The sequence below is a fragment of the Phalaenopsis equestris genome, unplaced genomic scaffold (genome assembly GCF_001263595.1).
Source record: "Phalaenopsis equestris unplaced genomic scaffold, ASM126359v1 Scaffold198964, whole genome shotgun sequence".
NCBI classification, from domain to species: domain Eukaryota; kingdom Viridiplantae; phylum Streptophyta; class Magnoliopsida; order Asparagales; family Orchidaceae; genus Phalaenopsis; species Phalaenopsis equestris.
This window is the reverse complement of record NW_018218859.1, coordinates 123,800-148,664: the sequence shown is the minus strand read 5'-3', so window position 1 is coordinate 148,664 and position 24,865 is coordinate 123,800. Positions and strand designations below refer to the sequence as shown.

The window sequence follows — 24,865 nt, the reverse complement described above, 5'->3', positions numbered from 1 at the left end:
ATAGAGCTTCGAAAATGACCAAGGGTTGCTTCAGTAATCTTCAAAATTTAGTCTTATTTAATGAATCTTCTAGAAAATAACAATGGTGCCTAGGCACCAAACCCTTGCGTCTAGGCGCCAACCAAGTTCTGTATATCTAGCGCCTAGGCGCCAGTTCGGCTGGTTCGCATTCTTTTCTTTAGTTTAGCTCATTTTGCTCCTATTTTATGTATTTTTGCTCTTTTTTACTCTTAAACTATTTTTCTTGCACCTGTAACCAAAAAAATAAAAATACCTTTTATTAAAGCACAATATCCTAAAAAATTGAGCATAAATGTGCATAAAAATAAGTAATTTTATGTTGGATCAATACTCATCCCAAGTTTTGGACTTCTCGGATGTAGTCGACTTCTAACAACTTTTACATCTTTTCTCAAATATCTTCGGCTAATGTGACCACAATCATCCTCATTTTCTGCTTCATGGGTTAGATCACTTAATTGACATTTACCCAAGGACAGACTACATAGATCAACACCCTTAGCATCTCAACGACTGACCAGGAAATGTCGTCTTGATGATCTTGAAGAGTTTTGATTAGCTCTTCCCTATGACATACATCAAAGGCATCAATCAGTCAAAAAATTTTGTCAATGTCGCCGTCGACCGCAGGGATTTTTTGGGCTGGCTCGCTGGTCTCAAGGCCTTCTCCTTACTAAAAGTCATGTAGGAGATGCTCTTGCTGAACGCTCCTAACTACACAAAGATAACTTGTGTGAGTTTGTTCCCAGTTGCCTTGGGCAGTGATCATCTGTCCATCTTGCAGAAATTTAACAGCTACATGGTATGTGGAGGCGACGGCTCTAAAGAAATTGAGCGAGGGGCTACTGAAAATTACATTGTATGTAGGCAGAAAGTCGACTATGAGGAAGTCAGCAATGTTGGTGAATTGTTTCTCATTTGACTAGCTGGGCAAGGGTTCCTCGCATTTTGTCAAATACCAACTTGAAGATGATGCTCATCATGCTCTAAGAATCAATGAGTATGCAACCAATTTAAAAATTGGCGATTAGGGCGATGACGACGATAGCCTCGTTGTATAGATTTCCCATTAGAGATAAGCTTTTGTTAGTTTTAGAGATGAGAGGGTGTGATCTGCATTGCGATGTTAAGGAAACTGCACACAATTCACCCATCTAAGAGCTGGCTCAATGGGTTGGCTATCCTCCATCACCTCCGAAGATGGTAGGAATTGTGCATGATATGTGTATCACTGGGCTAGGACTTAATCACTTGTAATTTCTACAATATGAGTTTTTCCTCGTGGTTCAGTGGTTGCTCCATGGGCTACAAAATCCTTCAATTTCCCAACTTTGATCAAATATCTGATTAGACTTCATTGATGTTAACACTCTTCAATTCCTTGACAGTGTTCATGATTATAAATGCAATAATCTTTTAGGTCTTAAAAATAAGCTTTAGCTTTCATCGGAGTTGCATATTTGAAATAGTCATTATTTTGTATGACTCCATGATTTCAACCATTGAGACCCTTAAAAGAGTCTAGTTGTGGCTCTCGTAAGTCGGTGGCTGTCGCAGCACATATTGAGCCTACCACCATTCAGGATACCAGGTTTGACCACCTTGATGATGAGTTCAACCAACAACATGGTCATCTGGGGGTGCTCGTAAGTCTTTGAAGCATGCCAAGGTAGAAAGGCAAGGATCTTGTCTTAGTTTCTACCATTCTCCATGGTTGGCTCCTTTTAGTGGGTGACCGTTGGTTTGTTTGGTTATAAATGAAGTTGGGAGGGGAGAGTTGTAATCTCTTATGCGATGACTCTTCTAAAGTTTAACGTAAGAACAACATATCAGGTTTGTTAATCCTGCTCCCAATTTAGCACGACTCTTATCATCTCTAACATTTGATCCTTCAGACCTTAGATCTATTGTACACAAATCTTGGTGCACTTCATGTCATTGTCGGTCTCCCGATTGTGAGATTCTACTTCTTGCATTACGCTTCTTGTTAGTAACATGATCTACAATCACCTCATCTTTTAAGATATTGAATCTGAGATTAGCTGTGAATTACAACCAATGAACAAAGCGTAAATAAGAGAGAGAGAGAGAGAGAGAGAGAGAGAGAAATGAATGATAAAAATAATGTTGATCTTTCATTAAATAATTTCCTTATTTATAGATACTACTCTTTTACTTTCATTTAGAGAGAATTTGTACTGAGGTATTTAAGGTATTTACAAGCAATAACTTATCATCTAATTGCCTTTTGGCTCGACCGACTAAGCTTAGTTAACTTATCTCGATGAGTCGGCTTGGTCAACTAAACTCAATCAGTGGGGTTCGATCGACTGATCTAGTCCTGCTAACTATCTTCAATCTTTGGTAAGGATTCTTTTGGTGTTAGATGGTCAAGGATATTTTGTGAAACTAACTCTTCTATTGGGTCAACTCTACTACGGGATAGGCTACTACATCGAGTAAGCGTTCTTGTAGTTAACAGTCCAGGTACTTTCCTACTCATTTCCAATCGATTAGTTTATACTCGAATCACTTAATCCTATTCTTGTTTGTTTGAGTTAGCCTTTATACTCGAATCACTTAGTCCTATTCTTGTTGGCCTCAAGCTCTGTGTGTGTGCCTATATATATTTGTGCACATGCAAACTAATTTTAACCTTAAAATTAAAAAGTAATAAATTTAACCAACAAATATTCAGCTATTTATTTTAGTTTTAAAATGCAAACATAACAAGGCGTTCAAAAAAAAATGCCAGCTGTAGCTACAGCCAATATCAATAGCTCAACCAAGTGAGCCCTAAAAGCAAGCCTTAAATGCATGCTCGCAAATTTTTTTCAATAAACAAATTACTATTATGATTTTGGTCTGATGACTTTCTATTCATCATAATAAAAAAATTCTTTCTTAATTAATCAAATAAATTCCCTTGAAAAGCCACAACTTATAAATTTCACAGATCTAGAAAACGACAATGTGCTTAAATAGTATAAACCTATTAAAATAAAAAAAATAAATTAAAGAATAAAGCTTTTTACTGTTTTTACCTTCCTGTCCGGTTGGCCGGATTTTCTGTCAATCCTCAAGTTAGACATTACAACAATAAGAAAAAAAAAAGGCTCAAAACTTTCCAAACAATCTTTAGGAAAATTTAGTTGAAAAAAATTGATTTATTGTAGGAAAAAGGCAGTCATTTTATCAACCAGAAAATCCGTGCCAAATTTTAGTGAAGTGGCGATTGATTGAAAAGAATATCAATGTAGCACCGGAACGAGATTCCAACTCCAGGCAGAGCAAATACGGCTTGCAGGGGTAATTCGAATGTTTTGCTGTCTCCTGTCAAAACAAAGTTCTTAGTGCCTGTTCAAAGTACGAGTACCGAAAGAATTAAAAGATCTGAATTTTATGTAGCCTTTTCAATCAACAAAAAGTCTACAACTTCTCAACTATAGAAATGACGATTTGCTCTTAAACATTGAGAGAATACCTTCTCTTTCTCATTATTGGATCTCTGCAACATTCGAACAAGGTCTTATTTATCAGAATAAATATGAAGGATGGCAGCCATCAGACAATAACTTCAAAAATTAATATATTTGAGGTGTCATTTGAAAGACATGATAATATAAAGAATTTCCACGCTATTATATGGGCAACAATCTTGAAGATGATAATATCAAATATTTTGCAATGTAAGATTTGTCAATAACTTCTTTATGTAACTCCACTAATTTCTTTATGTAACTCCACTAAGCAACAACCATAAAGATAAATGACTTTGGACTAACTTTGATGCGTTGGCAAGATCAGCTCAAATAGATGGAATCAACGAGCTCAAATGTACAATGCATCAATCCAAGTTATGGAGTCTAGTAATTTAGTTTCGAATGAAGTATTATTCACAATTACACCCAAGAAGCCCTAAAGTTATGTAATATTCAGCATTTTCTTAATTGTGCCCGCAAATTCACCGGTGCATCTCTTGACAAATATTGTCGGTTAAAGGGGTTGTAATAGCTTATAAATTAGTCATCAAAGAAAATTCCTACCAGTTGGAACTCATTTTTGAAGGGAATTTTAGGGATTCTGTGGAGTTTTAACTGTTTTATCTTAGTGTTTCACTCGTTCTTCGCAAATGACTAAACTATTTAGTTTAGGAGAGAAGGAAAACATGAAATAATCATTTCACTGATTCAAATTACCGTAAACCACCAATTGAGGAAGTTAACCAGAAATTGGAAAGTTTAGGATAGGTCAGGTAACTTCGGGATCTATGATCATGAGATATCAACCTATGTTAGAAAGTCATGAATGACCGCTCCTTAGAAAAGACAGGCCCTATGTGCAACAAGATGGTTGAGACTTGATGAAGCTAGTTCATCCTTTTCAAAGCTTAAGTAACAAGCTGAAGAGATAATTTTTCTAGTTAAAGATCATCCGGAAAGAATCTTCGTTCTAGGCTCATTTAAGAAAACGAGAGGGTTGTTGTGGTATATTGAAATGGAATGATCAACGACGAAGTGAAAAATAGAACAAAAAAAATCACACAAGAAAAGAATACACAAATTTACGTGGTTCGGCAAATCATCCACGGAGTTGCAGATGACGGAGTTGCAGATGATTTTACTAATTGAGAAATTTACACCAGTCGATCCCTTCGACAATTACAAGAGAAAACTTCCCTATCATTTACTCTTCTTCTCTCTTTACAACGAAATACACCAAAAAAGAAGAAAAACGTACAGGAGAAAAAACCTATTTCTCTTCTGCCAAAAGCCACCAAGAAGAAATCAAAGAAAGCAACATTCTTCTTCCACTATTTTCTTCTTTCTTCTGCAAAGCACGCAGAAACAACTAAGAGAGAGCACCTTGCGAAAAACATCTTTTTTTTTTTGTCGGAGATTCCTTCTATTCGCTGCGCTACTCTTCCTGTTCACACCTGCCGAAGAGGAATACCAAGGAGCGATCTTACTGTTTCGCGAAAGGGAGGAGCGACTTTCCTGTTTTCGAACTGAAGAAGGCAAGCCTTTTTGTTTCGCGAACTGAAGAGGCAGTAGTGGGAGAGAGAGAGGCGGTAGTGGGAGAGAGAGGCGGGAGCGGGAAACAAGTATTTTTCTTTTTTTTTCTTTTTTGTGAACCGGGCTCCACCTCAACAAATCTCCCACTTGGAGACCGGTACTGGAGACCGGTACACAGACTCCAACTTCTTCCTCAAACTGATATCCTCCACTGGCAGCGTCACCATTTTTCTTCAAATGTGTTATCCTCCACCTCTGCAATTCAAGACCGGGTCTTCAAGCTAGATGACCAACTAAAGCTGCGCACAACTTCAATTTCTCTAGAGTAACACACTTTGTCAACATATCAACAGAGTTCTTGCTTCCACAAAATTTCTCAAGCAATAACTGTCCGACATCCCAACAATAACTTTATGAAGTGATACCTGATCTGAATGTGCTTAGTCCTGAACTAAAATGCTGGATTCCTGACAAAGAATATGAAACTCTGACTATCACTATAAATAATGCCCTGCTGATTTTTATTGCCCAATTCCTCCAAGAAACCTTATAGTCATATCATCTCCTTTGCAGTCTCCGACACTGCCATATACTCGGCTTCTATAGTAGACAACGAAACTATCTTCTGCAAATTAGAGTCCTATGATGCTGCAGTGCCACCAATAGTATAAATATAGCCCGTAGTACTTCTTCTGGTATCAATGTCTCCAGCTAGATCAGCATCAACATAGCCTTGTACCTCTGAACTCTTTCCTAATAAACACAAGTTTCTGAAGAGCCTCTTAGGTACCTCAAGATCCACTTCACTACTTCCTAATGTTCCTTTCCTGGATTACTCATGTATCTGCTAACAACTCCCACTGCATGGGAAATATCAGGTCTGGTGCAAACCATAGCATACATAAGTGAACCAGTAGCTGAAGCATAAGGAACCTTACTCATGTGACCTCGTTCCTCCTCTGACTTGGGTGACTGATTCTTGCTGAGTCTGAAGTGACTTCCCACAAGGGTTTGCCAACTGGTTTGGCCTTATCCATGTTGAACGTGCTAAGTATTTTTTTCACATACTCAGCCTGAGAGAGTCTCAATATGCCTCTGACTCTATCTCTGACAATTCTCATATCAAGGATTTGCTTTACCGCTCGCTCCCAAATCTCTCCCAAATCTTTCATTGCAAAGTGTTTTGACATCTGCTCCTTCAGATTATTGATCTCATCAATACTAGCACCTGCAATAAGCATATCATCCACATACAGCAGTAGCATGATAAAGAAATTGTTAAAATACCTGACATAACAATAGTGATCTGTCTGACATCTGCTGTAACCTACACTGTGCATGAAATTATCAAATTTCTTGTACCACTGTCTAGGAGCTTGTTTCAGGTCATACAAGTTCTTCTTCAATCTGCAAACTAATTCTTCCTTTCCCTGTACCACGAACCCTTCAGGTTGGTGCATGTAGATGTCTTCTTCAAGATCCCCATGAAGAAAGGCTGTCTTCACACCTAACTACTTAAGGAAGAGATATTCAGTAGCCACCATAGACAGTACCATTCTGATGGTTGTAAGCTTCGCCACAGGAAAGAAAATCTCGGAATAATCAATACCGTGCTTCGGTTGAAAACCCTTTACAACAAGTCTAGCCTTGTACCTTTTACGGTCATCATGCTCAATATTCATCCGGTACACCCACTTGTTGTGTAATGACTTCTTCCAAGATGGAAGTTCTGTCAACTCCCAAGTCTGATTTTCTAGCAGAGAATCCATCCCCTCCTTCATGGCTAGGTCCCACTTGCTTAAATTTTCATGTTGTAAGGTTTCTTCATAACTATGAGGTTGTCCACCATTTGCCAGCAGAATGTAGTTCAATGTGGAGAATAACATTGTGGAGAACGTCTAGCTATTTCTAACCTGCGAACTGCAACTGTAGGGGTAGACTGCTCTGAAACTGACTGTGAAAAAATAGAAGTGGATGTCGCAGATCCACTCTCCTCATCACCTGCATCTCTGCCCTGCAATGTAACTTCTGGTAAATCATCAAATCTTACCAACTCAGATTCCTGCAATGTTGTTTCAGAAACTGCACTGGTCTTGTCCTTGTACATAACCTTCTCATTGAAAATCACGTTCCTGCTCCTTATGATTTTCACGACCTTGGTCACCCCAGAAGCGATATCCAAATGCGATATCCAAATGTTTTTTATCTTCATAGCCAATGAAATAACACTTCTTTAACTTAGCCTCAAGCTTACTTCGAGCATTAGGATTAATGAGAATATAAGAAAGACATCCAAAAGTCTTAAGGTGAGAAAATTTTACCTCTTTCCCACTCCAGACTTCTTCAAGTAATTCACAGCTTAATGGAGCAGATGACCCCCCTGTTGATCAAATAAACTACAGCGTTGACCGCTTCTGCCCAGAAAGTAGGTGGTAGTTTGGCGTGCAATCTCATACTTTTAGTCACTTAGTTGCGGTGTTCCTGGAGTGGTCATCTCCATTCTAATGCACTGAGCTGCATAGTACTCCTTGAACTCACCATCAATGTACTCACCACCATTATCAGACCTCAGAAATTTCAGCTTTTAGCATGTCTCTGTCTCAACCATAGCCTTCCAAGTTTTGAACACACTGAATACATCAGATTTATACTTCAAGAAATAAACTCATACTTTCTGTTATGATCATCAATGAATGCGATGTAATAACGACAGTCTTCAAAAGATGCCTCCAAGAGATGTCACTGGAAAAAGACCCCACACATCTGTGTGTACAAGATCTAGCTTTCATGTCTTTGGCGTCATGCCACCTTTCATGAAACTGACATTCCTCTGCTTCCCCACTCTGCTTCCCCATAATGCAACTCTCATAGATGTCGAGATCAACTAACTTCAGTTCTGGTCTGGTAGCTTACCTTCTGGTAGCTTACCTCTGGACTGAAGTTCTTTCATAGCTCTCTGACTCATGTGGTCAAGTCTGCAATGCCACAACTCTGCTGTGCATTCTGCAACAGTAGTAGCAACACTGTTAATTAAACCAACAGTCATATACAGCGTACCTGTTTTTTTATCCCAAGTCAGTACCAGTGCTCTTTTAGTAACATTTCAGGTGCTATCTGAGAACACTACTGAATGTCCACACTAATCAAGCTGCCCAACGAAAATGAGGTTCTTCAGTTCAGGAATGTGTCTGACGTTTTGCAGAGTCCACTTGTTCTTGTTTTGCAGAGTCCACTTGTTCTTGTTTGGAAGTGCAATGTCAATATTTCTCATTCCTACCATGTTCAAAGCTTCTTCATCTGCCAGATATACTTTCCCAAAGTCATCTGCAACATAATTTCGCATCAATTTCCGAAGGGAAGTTGTATGGAAAAAACCCCTGAATCCAGTATCCAGTCATCCATAGTCAATTTTGCCACAGTTCCAGCAAATTACTTGTTTATCAGGCCTTGAATTACTCCTGCTTCTGTTCTTTGATTTTGATCTTCCCCTGTTTGAGTTCCTGTCATGTGATATCCCTCTGAAAATCAACATTTAATGCTGAACTCGAACCTGAGATCTCGCCAGAATCTTTCCTGCGCACCTCCTCAGCCAAAATCAAATCACGAATATCTTCATATTTCAATTTTGATTTACCTGTAGAATTACTGACAGTCATCCTCATAGCTTCTCAACTATTCGTCAATGAAACAACAAGATCAATGCACGTAACTCATCATCAAATTCAATTTCCACAGACGATAACTGATTTGTGACAGTATTGAAATCATTCAAGTGTTGTACAACAGACGTACACTCCGCCATCTTCAAATTGAATAACTTCTACATCAAATATACATTATTATTCGCCGATGGCTTTTCATACATACCTGACAGAATTGTCATAAGATCTGCAGTCGTCTTCTCCTTGACGACATTGTGTGCAACTGACCTCAATAGGGTCAATCGAATAACCCTCAGAATCTGTCGATCCAATAGACTCCATTCAGCCTCATCCATTCTTTCAGGTCTTTTCCCCAATAATAGAAGATGTAGTTTCTTCTCATAGAGGTAGTCCACTATCTACATCCTCCAGTAACCAAAATCTGTGTCATCGAACTTCTCGATCCCTGAAACTTTCACTTCATCTGCAGTCATTGGCTCTGATATTAGTTGTTGTATATTGAAATAGAACGATCCATGATAAAGTGAAAAATAGAACAAGAAAAATAACGCAAGAAGAAAACACAGATTTACGTGATTCGACAAATTGCCTACATCCACGGAGTTATAGAGAATTTTACTAATTGAGAAATTTACACCAGTCGATCCCTTCGACAATTACATGGGAAAACTCTCCTCTCCTTTACTCTCCTTTTCTCTCTACATCGAAATACACCGAAGAAGAAGAAAACGTACAAGAGAAAAAATCTATTTCTCTTCTGCCAAAAGCCACCAAGAAGAAATCAAAAAAAGAAACCTTCTTTCTTCTGCAAAGCACGTAGAAACAACTAAGAGAGCACCTTGCGAAAAACACTTTTTCTCTATCGGAGATTCCATCTATTCGTTGCGCTACTCTTCCTGTTCACACCTGCCGAAGAGGAATACCAATGAGCGATCTTACTGTTTCGCACAAGGGAGGAGCGACTTTCCTGTTTTCGAACTGAAGAAGGCAAGCCTTTTTATAAGAAGGCAAGCCTTTTTATTTCGGCGACTTTCCTGTTTTCGAACTGAAGAAGGCAAGCCTTTTTATTTCGCGAACTGAAGAGGCGGTAGTGGGAGAGAGAGATGCGGGAGCGGGTAACAGGTATTTTCCTTTTCTTTTTCTTTTTTCTGAATCGGGCTCCACCTCAACATGTCTATCAAGCTCGCTCGAATAAACGAGTACAATCCGAAGCATGTCATGAACTCTATAAGCAAATATCTTTTCATTAACAAAACCTCTATTTTTACAGGACAAGCATATCATTTAGAAATATATAAAGAAGCAAATAGTTGTGAAAATTAATGTTCACAAACAAAATCTAAAGATAAAGATCTTGAGCAAATCCTGTATCACCTTTGTTATAGACAATTCTTCAACGAGAAGATACATCTGCCACTCATTTGTTAAATAAAAATGGTAGTCCTACTCATGTAGAAAAATCATCACTTCTGAGGCCAATTCTCACACAGATCAACAACGAGGAGCCAGCATTTGCATGCTACACCACCTAAGTATCCGTTCCACTCCAGGGTCAAAGTTTACCCGTATGAATAAGTTGACATCGTCGAATGGAAGAGCGAGCAAACCTAAACACTTCTCATTCTAACTTTAGCAACACGAGGATTGGAAAAAAAACCCAATGACCATGATACTATTCTAGGACTCCTAAATGGTACTTTAGAATAGTATTTAGTAGGGATGTGGTTGTGGAATGATAAGGGAAATTTAAACTAAAGTCAGCAGCGTTCGGACGGGATTGCGAAGATAAATCGGCTGTTGGACAAAAGATTCGACATCGTGAGCACTATCCCGGCTGAAAACAGTGCAGAAAAATTCTGGTGGAGAGAAAGTTTTACCACCTGTTCCTCAGCAAGATATAGGCGCACCGCTTGCAAAAAGAAAACATGTGATACTCCTTAATGTAGAAAATAGAGATTATAATCTCCCTAAACTCAAATCAAATTAAACCTCTGAAAGAAATATGAAATACAAGATATAAATAGTCCATGATAGGTAGAAACCATAGTTAGGAATAAAGAAATAGAAAATAAATTAAAAAAAAGGAAAACAAGAAAGAGAAAAGGAGAAAATATACAAAAATCATGCTTGTCCCTCTGCGCAATAGCAGTTTCTTGTAGTCTCACAAAAACATGAGATTCTACGTCGTGTAATTGATGCTCCATGTCATTCTCCCAGGCTAGGAGAAGCTTCTTATTTTTAATTGGAAGGACCTAGATCCCACTGTAGTTTTGTTTTTTCCCACAAAACACAGAAAGATTTCGAAAGTTGCAATTCACCACTCATATCTAGCAATCTATTCATGAGCGCTCTATTGAACTAAACTGAATTTTAGTACCTAGCTTACTTCATATGGTCTTCCAGAAATAGTTCAAAATCTTCCCATTTCTAAGTGACATATTGGACCGCTCTTAACCGTGGCAACAGGGAGGTGAATTGAAGGGCAGAGAATTCTGAAGCACTTCTAGTAAGGGCCGCATCATCTTAGATATCATCTCTTCCATGGCACTATCTTTCAGCATCTAAGGCAGGTTTCATTGGTATTTCTGTCATAGATAGAAAGATAACAAAAGGCCCCTTAAATTCATGTCTTCGTTAGAGTATCCATCATGGCCGACTTTAAATTGTAGTATAATACACTTCTCGTCCTTTGATAAGTGAGTAGGTGTTTTTGAGGACATCATTAAGCGTAATCGTCATATTGTCACGGTCAGGCTAAAAGAATGTTACACGCCTCCATAGGCACATCAATCATGATCCTGTAGTTTGTCTCCCACTGAAAACTCCACAGGGGACCTTCTATAAATAATGATCTTACTCCCCTTCTTCAACCAAGTCAGGGAATTTGGCCTGACAATGCTTCTAAATAGAGAGGCTTAATTTGTCCACCAGCTAGGTAGAAGCCACGTTTTCTCAAATGCCTCCATCTATAATGAGGCTACATACTTTCCACTGCATGGTAAAAATAGTACAAAAATATTGTGAAGCCATTATTGCTTCCTCATGAGCTCAATTTGAAGGACCCGTAGGATTACTAGCATCTCTCCATCTCTACAGGTAGCCAGTACTTCTCTTTATTCTCATTCTCAAGGTCTTTACCATCTACCTCCTCCACTATACCCTGCTCAATAAAAAATATAATTTCTTGTTTATGTAATCTGATACAATGTGCCCAAAATCATGGCACTTGAAGCATTTCTTGGTTAGGACGAATTCAGGAGTGTTGGTGTCCTCCACAGTTTCTCCACTCTGAATGGATTTCTTTTAAGGCATGGTCAGCTTAGATGCTCCACTAGGTGTGCTCTTACTACTTGATTCTGTGGTTGAATCCAATTTAGAATGTGTTGTGGACATGATACTGTGGTGTTGTCTTTCCATCATCAAGTCAAAAGTCTAGACATCTTGTAAGGTCCAATAAGTTTGCAGTTGCATATGTTGCCAATATGGTCTTAATACCCCCCAAAAATCAGGCTATAGTATTTTTCTCGGGTTCCAGTACTTCAAATTTCAGCATAAGCTGCTCAGCTGTGTACTTCTCTACTAAGAGATCTTATTGTAATGAATGATGAAGTTTCAATAACATGTCCTATTAGTAATACAAAAAAAGGTATTTGCACTGCATCTCTCGTTTTAGCTTGGAACAAGTAGTAAATATATTTTAGCCTCACGCCGGTGTAAGCGTTCCAAAATTTTCCACCACAAAGAAACATTCTTCCTGAACTGGATAGCTACTAGCTTTACCCTTCTGTCTGGTAAGACATCCTTATATTCAAACACTCATTCTGAAATCTGAAACTACTTGATGTATTCGTCCGGAAACATGTGGTCGTCAAAATCTAGTAAATCCACCTTTACTTCAAAAGTTTAGCTACTCTTCTGATGTTCCATGTTAAATCGTCAAAATATTGGCTCTTCATCACTAGAAACTTCCTGATGAAAATGATTCAATTTCGCCCTGGATCAGGCGAGTCGCCATTGTAGTTATGGGTAATCTCACCGGATTGTCTACTCTCAAATGCGGTAAACATCTATTGTTGTAGAATGATTTCTCGCTACATATCCTCCAAAATAAGCTCCTAGACACCTCTACTATATTATCTCCTTTTTCTCTTTGTCAACGTTCGGTGGATGTAGGATTATAAATCAAAGGTTGGTCGAAGTTTAAGATTTTGGTGGTGTCAAGATGGATTTTTGGTAAAAGTAGAAATGTTAAATTTTACAAATTTAGTCAGGTATAAGAATTAATGTAGGAATGATTAGAGTATGGTGGAAAATTTTTTATTTTTTAGATTTGGGGTAGAAATGACAAATCCCCAAGAATTTAGGGTATTTCGGACTCTGATACTAGATGGCATCTTATAGAGCTCCAAGAAGGTATTTAGGAATGTGATTTAGCAAGGAAGATGTTATGAAATAGCAAGGAACTGTAAATGCAAGTCTGGCCGCATTTGGATGGGATTAAGAGATAAATCTGATCTTAGACAACAGGTTCAATGTCAGGGGCGGCTATCCCAATCTAAAAACAAAAAAAGAAACTCCAAATTAGCGATGTTCAAGCTGCTAGGAGGTTTCACCACCTATTTATGAGTAAGACGCATGCAAAACACTAGAAAAATGAAATGATACAGCATTCCTTAACGTAGAAAATAAAGGCTATAATCTCTCTAAACTCATAACAAATCAAAAGTCTGATGAAACAGAAAGTGGGATATAAATAGAACATGCTAGGAAAAAACCCTAATTAGAAATAAGGAAATGAGAAATAAATTAAAAAAAAACAAGAAAGAGAATGGAAAAAATATGCAAAAATTGTGCTTGCCCCTCTTCCCATCGTGGTTCCCTGCAATCCCATATAATTGACGAGCTGCGTCAGTCCACCATTTTTTCACAAAAGACTAACCAAGCTAAGTTCCTCATACTTAAGTGGCTAACTTGCCACCTTACCAAAAAAGCTGGCATAAACTCCTCGGCTAGAGTATTTGCCTCCATAAAGGATGAGATGATTTAAATGCCTCCTCTATTGCAGCCCCACCGATAATCGTAAAACCATTGAACTCCGACAACAGTAAAACCATAAAACTCATACATGAGGATAACATTCTAGAAATAGAAAACATATAATTCCTTTAACAAAAAGCCAGTATGTGTATTTGGTAGAGTGAATCCAAGAGAGTAAAAACAAAAAAATCAGCTTGAATGTGGCCAATGCACCCAATCAAAACTAATTTTTAAAGGTGCCAGGGAAGAACGACCAATCAACAATAACGATAACTAATTTGCCAAAAAAGATGACTAAGGTATAATGTACAAGCTAAAAAATAAAACAAGATTGTCTATTACAACAAGCTGAAGAAGGTATGAAGGCTTTCAAACTGAGTAATATTCCCCCCTCGCCCAACTTAAATTAGTCCCAGGCTTGGAGTTCAAATCTTGCTTTGAAAGATGTGTGTAAGTCCGTTTGGAAAAATTTAAATAATTGCCTCTACAAAGAGTTGAATCTGGCTAAAACATAACCCATCCAAGATGGCTAAGGCATTCATGGGCGAGCAAGCAATAAAAGGGATTGTAAACAAATGAGATTTGGGAGAGCGACCAATAAAAATAATAATCAACTAACTCTTGAGATCAACAACCAATACATTATTTCACTAAGTGGGGTCGACTACATGAATCCTCTTTCTCCAATGTGTCATATTCAGTGTAATATTTTCATTTAATTGTAGAAATTAAGATCATTTTTTATACAACATACCCATTTCATTCTAGGTCTACCTTAACCTTTCTAAACATAAGTCAAATTTAAAACATTAACTGCTAACAGGTTCATCAAATGGTCGACGTTTAATATGGCCAAACCATCTAAGGCGACTCTCTAATCTTGTCTATCACTAGAACTACGCCAAACTTTTACGGATATATTCATTTTGTAATTTTTCTCTAGGTGTAAAGCCACTCATCCACATGAGCATTCTCATCTCAGCAACACTTTAATTAATTTTCTAAAAATAAAGTCTAAAAAACAATTTAAAAAACACATAATTTTATGTCTCATTTACCAGCCAATATTCTGCAACATAAAGCATTGCAAATCTCACCACCGTTTATAAATTTTCCTTTTAAGTGGCACTTTTTTTATCAAACAATAGGTCCGATGCATTCCTCAACTTCAACCATCACATGAGAGCGACAAATCAAAATAATCATTGACTTGCTCATGGGATTATGAATCAATCATGATTGACAAATGATTGACGATGAAAACATGGTGATAGATCAACTCATTGACAAGGCTTCGACACCCTTGCCATCAAAGATGAAAAACGTAGTATGATAGCAAAAAAGAAAATATTAAGTATAACAAAGATGAAGAGTAAAACCCTTTTTCTGGGCAAACCAACTGAGTTTCATAACAAAAAATTTTTGTCTTTATAAAGAACTGCTGGCTATGCCAATAAAAGAGAGGGAGGAGAAAGAGATTTTGTGTGTGTGATGGACACAAAACAAAGCAGCTAGAAGGTGCTCTCTTTACCAATTTTAAATTATTCTGCCAACTCTTTGTCGACCAATTGTGCCTCCCCCTCCGTTATCTTGTATAATTCATCAAAATGACATAATCAGGTGCGACTAAGACCCTTTGAAGCCAATCAATCCAAGCCATACTTAAGGCCCTCTTCTTGTAGAAGAGCCAAGGCTTAAAAGATAGCCAAATTTTGTTTCAAATAATCCATGTACTCCTCAAAGGTCTGCCTAAGGGAAGAAAATTCTTGAAGGACGGCCTCATCTTAGAAAGAAGCCCATACGAGGGAGATTCCTTTGGAGAAAGTTGCTCATTCAACTTAGCGTTCCGTCTCATCATCACCCCCTTCTCTTCTTCCCAGCAACAAGTTTCATATCATGGAGATTGGCCTCTTTTGCAGCTAGATCCTGATCAGCTCGAACCATAGTCGTCAATAAATTGCCATATTGATCCACAAGTAGGGCCCGTCTTAATTTTCAGATCGCAGGCCAATGCTGGCCCCGAGGAACATCTTCATCCCCTTTAACTCTTTTCCCCTAATTGGGGATCTCCACCCTTTTTCTTGCGTAAATCATGGGTAGTCTTAGCAACCAACATCTCTTCATCTATTCTTCTCTCTATGGGCCACAGATGAACACGCTTCTAGGGCCCAATATTGTTTGGTAATCATAGTTGCCTCTATTGGCCCATCATTTGGCACTACGCATCATGAGGCCTTCTCTCAGCGGGCTGCCCTCATAACACTCATTTGAAAGTGGAATCATCCTTGAGGGTCTACTTGCCTTGCTTCTTTCACTTCCCTTAATTTAGAAAGCTCACAATATTCTAGTCCCCTCTAAAAATGCTAGGCCCTCAGGGTCATCTAAGATTAAATAAGTATTAGGGTTGGTCACAAAAAAATTTTACAAAAAAATTAAAATAAACTCACTTAAAATAATGACAAGAAAATAAGTCACTATTATTAACGTGATTTTTTTGAGGCAACACACAAGTAATATATTGTTTTACATGGGAACAATCCAAACACCTCTGGTATCCATCTTTAGGGTTTTTACATCAAATCAAAATCTCCTCCATGATGCCACTTAGGACTAGCAACGAAGAGATTTGAGAGTAGACTAGCCTTGTATAGATTAGAGAGCGAACCAAAAATTGACAAAATAATTTTATGTTTTAAATTTTTTATCTTTTTTCCCCAACCTATTATTTTGTAAGTGATTCAACAAAAATGATACATTGTCATATCCAAATGACTTCACTGCTATAAGATGGCAGAATAGGTTTAGAATCCACTTGAGTTTCACTTCCCTAAAACGGATCAGTCGTGAGGCAAGCATTATTCCGCAGCACTTCACAATCTCAACGAGCATGAAGCATAACAATAACCTAAAACCAAGTCTAGGCCGGTCACTAAAAATACAAAATTCTTCCTTGAAGTAAGAGTGAGGGAACTCATCCCAATTTGGTACTCTCAACTGGCGCTTATCGTCAAAATAAAAAAAATAAAAAAAAGTAAGAAATTAAAATTTTAGCATACCCTTTCCCTTCCAATAGAAAAACCTAAGATAGCCTAAAACTTAGTTCATTAAACCATCAACCACGTCAACGTTCATGACATCGTTATTTTGGCGAATGTACAATAATTAAAGGGAAGGATCTAGAAAGAGAAGCTCCGAAAACACTAAATAAAGTTGGAGAAAGACAGAAACAGTGGTTGGTAGAGGCACAAGTATTTTTAATATTAAATTCTATGTTGGTAATAAAAGATAATTCCATACTTTATTACCTGGCATTACTACATTAAATAATCAAAGATATCATAAATATAGCGGACTGTTCGAAGTGCCCTAGACTCCTCAACATGCTAAAATAGATAATACTCGACAGGCTTAAAAAGATGATAATAAATATCCTTAAGAAACTAGTAAAAGCAACTCCACTCAACAAACTTGTTGAACAAAGCGACTAACAATTTATCCAATTAGTCATCTCTTCAAATGAAATGTTTGTTTTTAGACACACAACAACATCCAGCTCGAGAAAAAAATGATTATTGAACAAAGAGTAATATGATACACCTATGAATGTTAATAATAATTAGTACAACATGCTCTATGATTCATGAATATAGCAAATAAAATACAACTCAGAAACGCAAAAATGTTATTAGTATTTCATACTCAGGGCCAACTTGGACTTGAACTAAAGTCGCCACCTACTACTACACCAAAAAAAAAAAGTCAAATAACATTTTTTGCAGATATCACCTGGTCCTCATCAAGTAGCGAAGAACAATGTCATCACCTGCCCAAAATTGGTTGAGCTTGGGCACCATCAAATGTTTGAGTTCCTTCCTTGCCCAAGCGACCAACCTTCTCAATTGACAAACCAGGCTGCTTTGGAGAGCAGCCATTCTCTCCTTCATCACTGCTATCATAAAAGACAACTTCAAAGACCCACCTATAATAAATATAAAATGATTCTGCTGAGTGAGCCGCCACTTCAAATAATTGGCTAGCTATGCAGACATCTCCTCACCAACTTAGCAACGTTAATCAACTCTTCATAAGGCAACTCCTCGGGAACAGGCAGATGACCACCATCTGACCCGACATCCGAAGGAAACCAGCACATGAATAACTCAACGGCTACATACTTACACAACGGGCTAGCTTCGATGAATTTCTAACCTCACCACTGAAGGAGTTGTTACCATGTTTGGAAGGAGCCTCACCAATTCAAAAGTAATGTATGCACTGAAGTAGTGGCGGCAACCTCCTTCATGACATGAAAATCACCCTCAACCTCAACAACAACTCCTACTATAACTAAAACCTCTAGAGGAAGGAGCCTTAATATCTCTACAATCTCATTGTCTCGCATCAACTTCTTCAAGATAAGGTGTCACGACATAAACAACTAACAAATAAATCTATTGGTGAATCAGGATCATCTTACCTACACAAACTCCATCTGGGAGCATGGACTCAAAGAATGAGATTATTATTAGGGCCTCCTCGCCCATTACGGCCTCCTCCCATTAGGGAAACCACTTTAATTTTACTCTCTTCACCTTCAAGGAGCAGATAACAACTCCCTAGTATCATAAAAGTAACCGCATCATTGAGAACATTGAACTCTCCAACAACCATGATTCGTTGTTTACATACTCTGGACAATGAGAAACAAGCGAGCTTACAATTCCAAAAACATCCCTTCATAACAGAATGAGGATTTATGGGAGAGGAACTCCCTTAACACGGACAATTGACAAAAGCATCAAATTCCATTGATAGAAATGAGTATAAACTTCTCTTAAATATGCTAATCGTTCCTAATAAAAATAAATTATTGGCATATAGCACTAACAAGATTTAGTAGGCCAACAACTAGGCCGAGTGAACACTAAAGATAAAAGTTAGAATGACAACAAGTGTGGTATGACCTCAACTCGAAAATGATTATAAATATCTCAGTATTTTGTTTCTCTTACAACTGTTTTTCTTATAGCCGCTTTAAGAAAAGACAAAAAATTGGGTAATTAGATGTAAACCTCTGATACTGATCAGCCTGAGTAAATGATCAAGAAGACAAGTTCACCTAAACAAAGCTCAACGCTTCTACCTGCCAGTATGAGGCAATCTGACTCGCACACATAAGAAGCATCTAACAAACATCCAGGGCGACTTCATCTTCATCCTAACCATACATCATGAGTCAATTAAGTACAATAGGCCGACTACAGTCATCAATATACGTTGATCTAGCGGGAGATAGAGTGACCCCTCCGATGAGTTGGTAGTTCAATCTGAGTTTACATTAAAGCCATAACCTTATTTTACTTGAATAATATTTTTTACAAGTGTATTACTTATACTATAACCTTCCTTGAAGTGCTTGAGACTCCTTATCTAAACCTAGAAATAGGAGATCTTAAGGAGATATAAGGGATTGTATCATTTGACCCTTTTTCATCTAGTCAGATATACCTCAAGCCAGTTAATATTGAATCTTAGTTTCCTCCTGTATTACTTTTCTTTTTTCTGGTCATTCTCGCTTCTTGTGGCTCAATATAGCTCAGATGTAGTCCAAATAATCTGGGATCCAACATTATGTATGCTAGCTCAATTTACTAGTGCTCTTAAGTTAGTTAATCCCACATATAATATAAATTTATTATATCACCATCATATTTTAGTGACACTTGCATGGTTTTACCTTTTGATTGAATCAATAATTTATAAACTTATGTAGCAATGTTAATATATCTAAATCGGGCTTTCTAGTTTCAACATTCTAAAAATAGCCTGATTACATTGTTACTACCGTTGCATAACTACATTATAGAAGTGATTGAATTGATTATAAGCTTGTGTGGTTACATTTCATGTCATAAAATGTGGAGAGAACTATAGAAATTATAAACATTATAGTGTTTATTGTGTTGAATTATTTTTAATAAGAAATTAAAGAGTGTCCTCGAATGTTCCCAGATTTTTCATTACTTAAAAGTTCATATTTGGAGGACTCTCTCTCAATCCTTCTAGAGAAGTTTGTAAGTTTATATATATTTAAATTAATGTTGTATAGATTGAATTTTTTATTCAGTTGGTATTAGCCTTATACGTAATAATAGTTCTGGACAAGTTTGGTAAGGTATTCAATCTTGTCAACATTAACTTGCTTGTTCTCCAAATGACAATTGAATCAATAGTTTATAAAAATATGTAGCAATGCATAATTTAGGAGCTTTATTATATAATATACTATACTTTGAATTTATATTTATTAAGCTCTCAATCAAAAAAAAATTAAAATATTCATCAAAATTGCCATTAGAAAGTGTAGAATTTGAGAATTCAGAAGGAAGATCTTATTGATATGAAAGTGGAGATATAAATACAAAGTACATGACTTATAACACAAAAAATATATAAAATAGGAAAGACATACAAATAGGAAATACATAAAACATGAAAATATATTAAACAAGAAATATTGAAAAAGGAAACAAATCAATTCTAATAACTTTTAAAACTCCCCCTCAAGTTGATACATAGATGTCAATCATGTATAACTTGGATTTGAACTCGTCAAACAATGGTCGAGGAAAATTCTTCGTGAGAGTATCTACTAGTTGGCCAGTGGAAAGAACAAAAGGAACACGAATTTCCTTGGAATCAAGCCCCTCCTTAATAAAATAATGGACAATCTCCACATGTTTGGTATGATCATGTTGGATCAGATTATGGGCAATGCCGGTGAAGGCTTTATTATCACAAAATAGCGACAGAAGAAGAGAAACCGGCATATGTAACTTGTAGAGCATGATGCGTAACCAAAAAACTTCACATACTCCAAGGGACAGATCAAAACTCGGCTTCAGCACTACTTCGAGCAACCATAGATTGTTTTTTACTTTACTATGTAACAAGGTTTCCGCACATGAAAAAGCAATTACTCGAGGTGGATTTTCATCATGGTCGAACCCAGCCCGATCGGCGTTCATATAAACAGCAACAGAGCAGGCCGAGTGGACCGAGCTAATGCCCCGAGAGGACCAAGCTACTTCCATACTTAGGAAATACTGGAGAGAACCCAAGTCCTTCATCTCAAAGGATGCGGCCAGAATGCTTTTAAGAGATTCCAAGGTCGGCCGATCATCACTATGATAATGATGTTATCGACATAAACAATGAGGATGGCAATACGGTCATCAGATGAGTGACGGAAGAACATTGTGTGATTAGATTAAGCCTGAGAGAAATCATTGCCCACAACAACAAGTGTAAACTTGTCGAACCAGACCTGGAGGAAAAGTTTCAGTCCATAAATAGATTTTCGTAGTCTACAAACTTGTCCTCATGAAAATGTTAAGTCAAAGCCCAATGGAAGAGACATATATACCTCCTCTGCGATATCACTATCAAGGAAAACATTCTTAACATTGAGTTAGAGTAAGGGTCAATCCAGATCTACGACAAGGGATAACAGAACCAAAATGACGTTCAATTTAGCTACCAGAGCAAATGTCTACTCATAGTCTTCTCCATAGGTTTCTGAATTGCTTTTGGTGACCAACCTTGCCCTGTTGCATTCAAACTCACTGCTTTCTTTTCTCGAGGAAGATCGACAACATCCTAAGTATCATTTTGCAGAAGGGCATTCGTCCCATCGATGACTGCCATCTTCCAAGAAAGGTCATCCCATGCAACCTCAATAGTGGATGGAAGACAACGATCTGTTAAAGAAGTGACAAATGCTTTATAGTTATGTGATAAGCTGTGGAAAGAGACATATTTTTCCATAAGATAAAGAAAGCATGCCCGATTGCGTACCTCAATGGGAAAATTCAACACCTCATTCAGAGCAGGAGTGATCCCCACGGATTGAGAAAGTGTCGTTTCGAAAATGTCGGCCGGAGTGGATTCCAGGACCTAAAAAGAGGCAGTGGGCTCAAGAGTAGAGGCATTGTGACAAGTCACACCCATGGGTTTGGTACTTCGAGTGTAGACGCAGAGTGGATGGAGGAGATATTGGTATTGTTGGTGGTGGATCCAGTGGGACAGAGGTTTCTTCGGATTAGTAGCGGTAGTAGGTATGTCTGACGGAGTCAGAAAAAGAATAGGGTCCAGAAATTCCAGCTCCCCCTCAATCGAGGAATTGTTAGGGAAGATGAGAACACCTTCAAAAAAGGAGACATCAACACTTTTGCTAATGTTAGGATCAAGACACTGATACCCTTTTTTAGTGGCAAAATATTCGAGTAAGATACACTTGATTGAACGATGATCAATTTTACTACGAGTTCGAGTAGTGCACTGATTAAAGGTAGTGCATCCAAATATTTTGGGGCCTAATGTGGAGAATAACCGATTGGTAAGAAAACATGACATCAAGATAGATAATGGGGTCTGGAAGTTGTGGATTTTTGTCGGCACCCTATTGATGAGATGTGACCGTAAGGACGTCGTCATTCAAAAAACACTTTGGGGCATTAGACTGAAATATAATGGAGTGAGCAACTTCAAGAAGTCAACTTTTCCACTTGGCTACCTCATTTTATTGAGGGGTATCCATACAAGAGCTATAATAGAAGATGTTCTTACAAACTAAGAATTCTCCCAATATAGAGTTAAAATATTCACGATCATTGTCAGTCCTAAAAACTTAAATAGAGATTTTGAATTGGGTCAAAATGAAGGAATGAAATTTTATTTAAGATGACTGCCATTTCAGACTTGTTCTATATAATATAGACCTAAGTCATCTGAGTGTGGTCATCAATTAAGATAAGGAACCATCATTTATTGGTGTAGTTTGGTGATAAGTGTAAGGGTGGGTTGGATATGATACACGTTTATGTTTAGTTAAATGATAAATCTCACATTTAAACAAGATAGATTTTTATTAAAGAACATTAAAGGATACAATTATTTTAAATAGTGAAAACAGGGATGACCAAACCGGCAATATACAAGCATAATAGGGCATTCAATGGATCGGGAAAAACTACATATGAGATTGAGTGTCTACTTCATCAATGTTTTTTTCCTAGAAGTACATCCCACCTACCCGCTTGAGTTCCAATCATCCTCCCCCGAACGATGATCCTGAAAGAAAGACATTAGGAGAAAATTGAAGAACGTAATCAAGGTCATATGTCAACTTACTGACCGACAACATGTTACACTTCAGCAAAGGAACGTGCAACGGATCCCAGAGCTAGGCCGGCTATAAGAACAACAAACCCTTTACCCGCAATGGAACTATAGGAGTCGTCGAAAATTTTAAAAGTATCACTTCCGGAGCACGAAAAATATGTCGAGAAAGCAAGTGAACACCCGGTCATGTGGTCCGTGACAATTTTTTTTTTTGGAACACACGATCCTTTTCTACTTTTTTTTGGAAAAGAGAAAAATCAGAAGGAGAGTCCCAATTGTAATCATAGTAGAGATTGGTTTTCAACCATAAGACAACCAAGTCATTGTACTACTGGGTCACCGTCCTTGACCCCGATTTTGCCTCGCAAATCTTCTTAAAAACCTCATAGAGCTAGCCAGAATTAGCTACATCCAAGTAGGTATCACAAACGATAGTTTAAAGGGCACTCGCATACAAAAGAAACAAATACAAACAATCAATTGAGGTATTCATGGAATTAATCAGCCATGACATGACCATGTATTCTCTACTTCCCATGCTGCATATGTCGGGCCAGTCTTCAAAAATTCACGAATCATACTTGTGAGAAGACCAAATTTACCTCGACCTTTGACGAACAATGACTTGGCTTCAAACCATTTGAGGAAATTAGAGTCGCGCGTTTATGGGTGGTGATCAGGATGTTCATATGGTTTTCAGGTCCTACGTTTGGTAAGGGATTGCGGTCAGTGTTGATCATCCGGTGAACTCAAGTACGCCTTCGGAAGGAAGCTTGATGGTGGAGTCTGCCATGATTCCAACTAAGCCAAAAGGGAGGTTGGATAGCCCCAACATAAAAGGAATCTGGCAGCAGCAGAGAGAGCGGGTGCAGGAAATCCTGCAGGGAAGATTAGTGGAGGTAGACCCTGCAGAAGAGAAAACAACACGGCGGGAGAATCTTGCAAGGAGATTTAGCCGGCTAGAGGGAGGGCCAACGGCTACAGGAAGGATCAACTACTGAAATCTAGTGACGAGAGAGCCTGCAAGGAAGCTAGTGGTTGAAAAACTGCAGGAGGGAGGCCAACGACTAAAAACTGCAGAGAAGGGAGGCCTGTAGGAAGTTCCAATGATGAGAAGATGTGTTCGACGGCTAGAGATAGATCTTTGGTTCTGATACCATTTAGAATTTGAGAATTGAGCTGAATGATCTTATTGAAATGAAAGTGGAGATATAAGTACAAATTACATGACTCCTAACATAGAAAAGACATAAAATAGGAAATACATAAAAAATAAATGAAATATATAAAATAGGAATATAGGAAAAGGAAATAAATTAATGCTAATAATATCTACAAGAAAACTTCCTAAATGCTCGCTCTCATGAATGCACCAAGGTTAGCTGTCACTCAATCTGGCCTGTAACAATTAGTTTGGCAAGTCGTTAAAGGGATTTTTGGAGTTTCCTGTTAGTTAGGACACCTTTTAAAGAACTTCTTGGGGAGATTTTTATTAAGTATTCATCAATCAAATCCATTCTCAAGGTCCATTTAGGTAACAACTTTCTTGTTAATCTCTAGGTATATCGTAATTTCATTTTATATTGAACAACTTCTATCTTTGATAAAGATTTTAGTAGTTATTTGTTAGTTGCCTATATTATAAAGATAGTTAAGCTATCTTTTAAAGACCATCTTGGAGATATTTTTACCAAGTATTCATTAATCGAATCCATCCTTGAGAAGGACCACCTGGGTAATATCTTTCTTGTTAATATCTAGGTTTCTTGTAATTTACTTTAATATTGTACATCATCCATCTTTGACAAGGTTTATAATAGTATTTTGTTATGAGCCATTATTCACCACTAAAATCCAAGATAATTGGCTCAGGCTTATAAATCCTGTAACTAGTTTTCTATGCAACCTACCCCATTCAAACTATTTTTGAGTTGCACTCCCCCATCA

General features: G+C 37.6%; 1 protein-coding gene across 4 annotated transcripts in view; it reads right to left on the bottom strand.

Moving 5' to 3' along the window:
* Positions 1 to 3,065: 3,065 nt before the first annotated feature.
* LOC110035674 (CMP-sialic acid transporter 4-like) overlaps positions 3,066 to 24,865 on the bottom strand; it is a 108,834-nt gene continuing 87,034 nt past the window's right edge. For 2 of the 4 annotated variants that reach the window (XM_020739944.1, XM_020739947.1), the window contains one exon: positions 3,066 to 3,354. The gene's annotated coding sequence lies outside the window, so the exon portion shown is untranslated. Of the gene's footprint in view, positions 3,355 to 3,505; positions 3,530 to 24,865 lie in introns of all 4 variants that reach the window. The other 2 variants (XM_020739945.1, XM_020739946.1) reach the window with 2 other exon arrangements.